Here is an 8,440-nt window from a genome sequence, read left to right as displayed (position 1 = left end):
TTCAGCAGAAGTGCTTAGATTTGGATATACTTTGACTGTAGAGCCAATACAATATGTGATAGGATGTGAATTGTGAGAGGAAGAAGTCAAAGATGATACCAGGAAAAGGGAAGCATAAAGTTGCCATTTATTGACATGGGGAACATTGTAGATGGCCAGAAATTTATTTTTGGACATAAAAATTTGGGGACTTGTTTTGTTTACTTGTTTGTTTTTGGCGGTTCATTGCCACTTGCAGGATCTTAGCTCCCCAACCAGGGATAGATGGAACCCAGGCCCACAGCAGTGAAAGCACAGAGTCCTAACCACTGGACTACCAAGGAGTTCCCTGGACATGATAAGTTTGAGATGCCTGCAAGTCATCAAATGGAGGTACCAGTGGACAATTAGATATGTCTGGAGTTCAGGGATAAGTCTGGGCTGAAGATATTGATACAAATTTGTGAATCTAAAGAGTTAATATCTGTGGGGCTTCCCTGATAGCTCAGTTGGTAAAGAATATGCCTGCCATTCTAGAGACCTGGATTCAATCCCTCGGTTGGAAAGATCCACTGGAGAAGGGAAAGGTTACCCACTCCAGTATTCTGGCCTGGAGAATTCCGTGAACTGTATAGTCCATGGGGTCGCAAAGAGTCAGACACGACTGAGAGAATATCTGTACTGTACAAAGAACTCCTACAAATTGATAGGGGGGAAAAGACAAGATAAATAGGCCAAGGATGCTAACTGGTAATTTTATAGGAAAAGAAGTACAAATAATAAATAAACAAGAAACTTCATTGCTAGTCAGAGAAATGCAATTTTGTGAGAAAATGAGAACATTTTCATGCCTCATATTTGAAAAAAAAAATTTATATCTGTTGGTTACGCAGGTCTTATAGGTGTGAGGAAATTACACTCACAGATTGTATGTATGAATTACATATGTAGTATGATCTCTATATCCTTCCTGGTAAGTATTCTGGCAATATCAAAACTAAATGTAGTGAGCCTTTAACATGGTGATACTGCTTTGGAAATCCAGCCTGCAGAAAACTCACCAATAAGGATATAGATATAAATTTATTTATTGTAGCATTGTTTGTAGTAGCAAGTAGTAAAAGCACCCTGAATGTCCACAAATAAGGGACTATTGGATGGAATATCATGTTGGTATTGAAAGTATGTCAGGGGGTACTTCCCTGCTGGTCCAGTAGTTAAGAAGTCTCCATGCAATGCAGGGGATTGCATGCACCCTTTGGTGGGAACGAAGATCCACATGCCTCAGAGCAACTAACCCTGTGAGTTGCAACTACTGAACCTGCTCACCACAATTAGAGAGTCCATATGTTGCATGAAAGATCCCACATGATGCAACAAAGTCCTGCATGCCACAACTAAGACCTGATGCAGGCAAATAAATTATTTAAATAAATAAAATAGGTCAAGGGACTTCCCTGTCAGTCCAGTGGTTAAGACTCAAAAAAAAAAAAAAAAAAAAAAGGTCAGAATTTATTGATGAGGAAGGATGATGTGGAAGGAGGACCATAGTTTAAGAGGGAAAAAAATGTGTTTACATAACACTACCTATTTCTAAGATATAGGTTAAAAAAAAACCTTGATATGATACACATGTTTTTCAGCATAGAGAAATAACATGGATTACTTCAAGGGAATGAGATGGGGCTTAATGATTTTTTACTTTTCTGTATCATTAGACTTTCAGCAATGAGCATCTAATTCTTTTATAATTTAAAAAGTACATTATAAGGAGGAAAAGAGGGGCATCACTTTGATACCACTCTGATATCTCCACAAATCCAAACTGCTGGCAGTATTCTCAGAGCAGGGTATCGGCAGACCTCTAGTCACCCAGGGCACATAGTCATTTAAAAGGTATCATGAAAAAAATAAATAAAAGGTATCATGTGCATGAGACAGGGTGCTCAGGGCTGGTGCACTGGGATGACCCTGAGGGATGGGATAGGGAGGGAGGTGGAAGGGGGGTTCAGGATGGGGAACACATGTACACCCATGGCTGATTCATGTGAATGTATGGCAAAAAACACCACAATATTGTACAGTAATTAGCCTCCAATTAAAATAAATAAATTTTAAAAATAAATAAAAAATAATAAATAAATAAAAGGTATCATGGTGGCACTTCCCTGGTGGTCCAGTGATTAAGACTTCACCTTCCGATGCAGGGAATGCAGGTTCAATCCCTGGTTAGGGAGCTAAGAACTGGCATGCCCAAGCCGAAACTATTTTTTTTTTTTTTAATATTATTTTATTAGTTGGAGGCCAATCACTTCACAACATTTCAGTGGGTTTTGTCATACATTGACATGAATCAGCCATATAGTTACACGTATTCCCCATCCCGATCCCCCCTCCCACCTCCCTCTCCACCCGACTCCTCAGGGTCCTCCCAGTGCACCAGGCCCGAGCACTTGACTCATGCATCCCACCTGGGCTGGTGGTCTGTTTCGCCATAGATAATATACATGCTGTTCTTTCAAAACATCCCACCCTCACGTTCTCCCCCAGAGTTCAAAAGTCTGTTCTGTACTTCTGTGTCTCTTTTTCTATTTTGCATATAGGGTTATCGCTACCATCTATCTAAATTCCGTATATATGTGTTAGTATACTGTAATGTTCTTTATCTTTCTGGCTTACTTCACTCTGTATAATGGGCTCCAGTTTCATTCATCTCATTAGAACTGATTCAAATGAATTCTTTTTAACGGCTGAGTAATATTCCATGGTGTATATGTACCACAGCTTCCTTATCCATTCATCTGCTGATGGGCATCTGGGTTGCTTCCATGTCCTGCAAGCCGAAACTATTAAGGCCCAAGGCTACAACTAAAGAGAGCTTTCACATGGCTCGGCAAGGAAGACCCAGTGCAGCCAAAATTTAAAAATAAATGAAATTTTAAAAATAGAAAAACTTTTGAAACTTGACTTTAGGGTTGCAATTTTTTTTTGGGGGGGTTGCAATTTTTAGCTTTAGATGTATAATTTTTTGAAGTCTGTAAACAGTTATAGAATAATTTCATTGTATTTATAAGACTTATCAGGAAGCTTGTTTTGAAGCTTACATTTAGGTCAGGAGTCTGTGGTATTTAAGAAAATTAAATATACAAATGCAATTTTTTTAAAGTTTGATGGAATTTAAGTTGCAAATGGGTATGGTTATTTAGAGTCCAATGTACTCTGCCAGCATTTATCAAAGAAAAGGTGAAGATAATAACTCTTATTTTTGCTAGATTTATAAACAGATCAATAAACTTTGTAAAGTTAAAGGCTTAAGGAAACTAGGCTTTAAGTGTGCTACTTTAATGCAATTGAATAATAACCATATTAGTTTCCTGTGGATGCTGTAACAAATCGCCAAAACCTGGGTTGGTTAAAACAACAGAATGTGATGTGGCAAGGGCTTCCTGGTGGCTCAGCGTAAAGAATACGCCTGACAATGCGGGAGACATGGATTTGATCCTAGTCTGGGAAGATCCCACACATCAAGGAGCAACTAAGCCCATAAACCACAGCTACTGAGCCTGTGCTCTAGAAGCTGGGGACTGCAACTACGGAGCCTGTGCACCCTAGAGCGCTCAGCAACAAGCAAGAGAAGCCCCCGCTCACTGCAACTAGAGAAAAGCCCATGAAGAAAAGGCAATGAAGACCCAGTACAGCCAATAAATAAAGTATATGTTAAAAAAAGTTATTCTTTCACAGTTCTGCAGGCTAAAAGTCCAAAATTAGTAGCACTGGGCTGAAATCAACGTGTCAGCAGGGCCTTGTTCCTTTAAGACTAAGAGAGAAACCATTGCTTGCCTCTTCCAGTTGTTGTAGTTTCTGATGGCTGCTGGCATCCCTAGGAATCCCTCTAGTCTCCAGGGTCAACATCATTAAATTTCTCTCAGGACTTCCCTAGTGGTCTAATGATTAAGACTCCATGCTTCCAATGAAGGGGGTGAGAGTTCGATCTCTGCTCAGGGAACTAAGATCCTACATGCTCTGTGGTGGGGCAAAAGCAAAAAAAAAAAAAACTTGCTAGGCCTTCTTGTAAGAATACAGGTGCTTGCATTTAGGGCCCATCCAGGTCATCCAGGATAACCTCATCTCAAAATCTGAAATTCAATCATATCTGCCAAGATCCTTTTCTCCAATAAGGTAATATTTATAGCATCCAGAGAGTAAGACCTGCTAATCTGGAGGGCCATTAAGAGCCAATCACAGTAACTTGACAAAATAAAAGCATAATCACAGTCTCTTCATGTCCACTAAAACCACTAAAATGCAAAATAGACACAGTGACAGGATTCTATCCTGCTGAAATTGTATTATTAAGCAATTAGACCCAGGGAACCCAGAGCAGTTTCCTCTTGGCCTTAAAGCTGAGTCCTCTCTCTGTATTGGCATGTCCCTCATCTGAATCTTTAGATATAATCTGCTCTTTCTCTCTGGCTAAGACACCTCAAGTCCTTTTTGGAGATAGGTGACATGCATGTATTTAAATTAGAGGGGAAGGGACTTCCCTGATGGCTCAGTGGCTGAGACGCCATGCTCACAAGGCAAGGGGCTGGAGTTTGATCCCTGGTCAAGGAACTAAATCCCACATGTCACAACTAAAGATCCCAAGTGCCACAACGAAGAGCCAGTGCAGCAACCACATAAATAAAAAGCTAAAAGTAGTAGCAATTCCAGGTAACTAGAAAAATTCTTAACAATAAATAAATAAATAAACTAGAGGTAAAGATTTTGGGGGCTAGAGGATGGTTCTGACCTTTACTACAACGCATTCCAGTTTTTTTCTTTTTTTTTTTTTAGGGGGGTGGGTGCCCTGTGGCATGCAAGATCTTAGTTCCTAAACCAGGGATTGAACCTGGGCCATGACAGTGAAAGAGCTGAGTCCTAATCACTGTACCAACAGGGAATATCCTAAACCAACCAGTTTTTATAACTTCCAACTAGTAGTTCTCAAATTTTGTGTGCTTCAAAATCACATACAAGGGATTAAAACAAAATTTGTTGAAGTTCAGTTGATTTATGTTGCATTATTAATACTTTCTGCTATGCAGCAAAGTGAATCTGTTATATGTGCAGATGCATACATGCCCAATTGCTCAGTCCTGTTTGACTCTTTTCGACCCCATGGACTGTAGCCCTCCAGGCTCCTCTGTTCATGGGATTCTCCAGGCAAGAATACTGGAGTGGGTTGCCATTACCTTCTCTAGGGGATCTTCCTGACCCAGGGATTGAACCTGCTTCTCCTGCATTGGCAGGCAGACCTAACCACTGGACCTCCAAGGAATTCCCTGCAAACTATAACAAATGACTCCTGCTTTTCATACTTTATAATGAGAACCAATATAGCCTTAGAGCCAGAGAACCTGGGTCTGAATCTAGATTTGGCCGTGTTACTAGCTGTGTGATCTTGTGCAAGTTACATAATCACTCTGTTTCTCTTTTCTCATCTGTAACTTGGGATAATAACAGAACCTACTGGGAATTCCCTGGTTGTCCACTGGTTAGGACTCCACCCTTTCATTGCTAAGATCCCATAAGCCACAAGGTGTGGCTAAGAAAAATAAAGAAATATGTAACAGAATCTACATTGTAGTTTTGTCATGAGGATTCAATGAATTACTGAATGTAAAGTGTTCAGAAGAGAACCTGGCACTTAATCATCATTATATAGGTATTAGCTAATATGACTAATATGATTGAGGGCAGGAGGAGACGGGGACGACAGAGGATGAGATGGTTGGATGGCATCACCAACTCGATGGACATGAATTCAAGTAGACTCCGGGAATTGGTGATGGACAGGGAGGCCTGGCGTGCTGCGATTCATGGGGTCACAAAGTGTCAGACACAAGTGAGCGACTGAACTGAATATGACTAAGTTTTCTTTTCTTTTTTGTTAGGTAAGAAGTGGATTTATTTAGAGAGAAACATACTTCCCACACAGAGTATAGGCCATCTCAGAAGGTAAGAGGTCAAACTTTAACCCCACTTGGACTTGAACCCCATGGTCTTTTTAAAATTAGAATCACTCACCTGGTGTAAATTTTCCTTTTTAAGTAAGTTTAAAAGTGAGTTAAAGAACAGTATTTGGTTAATGATAGAACAGATGGTTTGTGGACATAGCAGAAGTCTGGAGATAACACAAAAATGTCCAAATTTGGCAAAGATTTTCCAACTGGAAGCTTCCCTGGTGGCTCAGACAGTAAAGAGCCTGCCTGCAATCCAGGAGACGTGGGTTCGATCCCTGGGTTGGGAAGATCCCCTGGAGAAGGAAATGGCAACACACTCCAGTATTCTTGCCTGGAGAATCCCATGGACAGAGGAGCAGGAGCCTGGAGGGCCAGTCCATGGGGTTGCAAAGAGTCAGACATGACTGATTGACTAACACTTTCACTTTCCAACTGTGCTCCCTAGAGCTCCAGGGCTTTGGGGGAGCTTAGTCACAACTAAGCATCTTTGGTTGTAGTTCCATTTCTGCTTTACAGCTGGGGTTTCAAGGTATTTGAACAGTGTTCTGTGATTTAAAAACAAAGTTCAAAGTTTGAAAACCACACAGCTGAGAGTTTCAAAGAGAGAAAAGCTAATGGGAATATTGATCCCTTAGGAGTAGAAACAGAGTGGCAGGGGATGGTGAGCAGCTTAGCCATAAATGGGTTAAAACTAGCTAGAATTCCAGACGAAGGTGAGAGGAGGTCAGGGGTTGGCTGTGGGCAGAGTCCAGGAGGAGTTTCTGCAATGATTCTGAGGTGGTGAAACATAGCCTGGGCCCTAGGCTTAAAAGGACTTGGTTCCCCAAGAACCAAGGAAAGCTGGAAAGCAACCAATGTAGATTTGGTGAGAAAGAACAGGGCTAGAGGCAGAGCCAGCAGCCTTGACGGGGAAACAGGCAGTGCCTGGGGAATGGGAGCAGAGCCAGGCACATCTAAGCCAAGGCCAACAGACTGTGAAACCACCCACCCGGCTCCAAGCAGGCCGCGTAAGGGGCAAAGTTTGCACACTGCCAGCCTACCTACCTGGGCACGAAAGCAGCTTTGTCATGGATGAGCAAGAGAGACACAGTCCAGTGGGGGCGGGGGGCAGAACAGCTGAGTGGGGAGCCCCAGAGTTCCCGGCCTCACACACCGGTCCTTGGACATTGGCCATCTGTGTGAGACAGGAGCTCGGCTCGGTCTGCCTCCAGGCGCCCCGTGGAGCCTCAGATTCACCACCACTGCTCCCAACCTACCATGTGCCAGGCCCTGTGCCAAGCACTTTATTCATTCCATTAATTAAGAGTCTTTTACTTGTGAATAAAGAAATCAACTCAAGCCAGATTTTAAAAAAAAAAGTGGGTGGTGATGCATTGGAAGGGATACGGAACTGTCTCTTGACTTCTAGGTCAGGAGGTAGCTGGCCTCAGGGAAGGCCCAGACTGGGGACTCTGGAGCATCTGGCATTCTCCTGCCACTCTTAGGTTCTTCCTGTGAATCTGCCTTATTCCTCCTCCCCAGCAGATCTATCGGCTTTTTCTGATATTCAGTCCCTAAGGCAGGGAGAAAGAATGAAGCGGCTGGGCCAAAGCGGAAACAATGCTCAACTGTGAATGTGTCTGGTGGTGACAGTAAAGTCTGATGCTGTGAAGAACAATATTGCATAGGGTCCTGGAATGTTAGGTCCATGAATCAAGGTAGATTGGATGTGGTCAAGCAGATGGCCAGCATGAACATCAACGTCTTAGGAAATCAGTGAACTAAGCTCCAGTACTTTAGCTACTTGATGCAAAGAGCCAACTCACTGGAAAAGACCCTAATGCTGAGAGATTGACAGCAAAAGGGGAAGAGGGCTACAGAGGATGAGATGGCTAGATAGCATCATCGACTCAATGGACATAAATCTGAGCAAACTCCAGGAGATAGTGAAGAACAGGGGAGACCTGGCATGCTGCAGTCCATGGGGTCGCAGAGAGTCAGACATGACTTGGCAACTGAACAGCAATGACAAAGGCAGGGAGAAAAGGCCCACCCACAGCTCTGGATCTGCTTTGATTTCTTCAAGAAAGCAAGGCCCTGCATGGGTCAGGTGTCCCTCGTGGTTCCAACTGGCCACAGTGAAGGGAGGGGGTCAGGCCACAAACAGAAATATGTCTGCTGTGGTCTTTCGCTGTTACCCTGAGGTTAAGGAAGTGGCCCTCAGGAACTGTGTGGATTTTCTCTTCTTTTCTTTTTGGCTGTTCCATGTGGCATGCAAACTTCCCCAACCAGGAATCAAACCCATGCCCCCTGAAGTGGAAGCATGGAGTCTAAACCACTGGGCCACTGGATAGTCCCCAAACTGTGTGGATTTGAATTCAGTTTTCTTTGCCTCCAAAGCCAAGAAGTGGCCCTCGACAGGGAGGACAGAGGCCGAGGGACTGTGTTTACTAAGCCCATTAAGGAAGGAGGGGACA

The sequence above is a fragment of the Muntiacus reevesi genome, chromosome 5 (assembly GCF_963930625.1).
Source record: "Muntiacus reevesi chromosome 5, mMunRee1.1, whole genome shotgun sequence".
Lineage (NCBI taxonomy): Eukaryota > Metazoa > Chordata > Mammalia > Artiodactyla > Cervidae > Muntiacus > Muntiacus reevesi.
Note: the sequence above shows the minus strand (reverse complement) of the source record.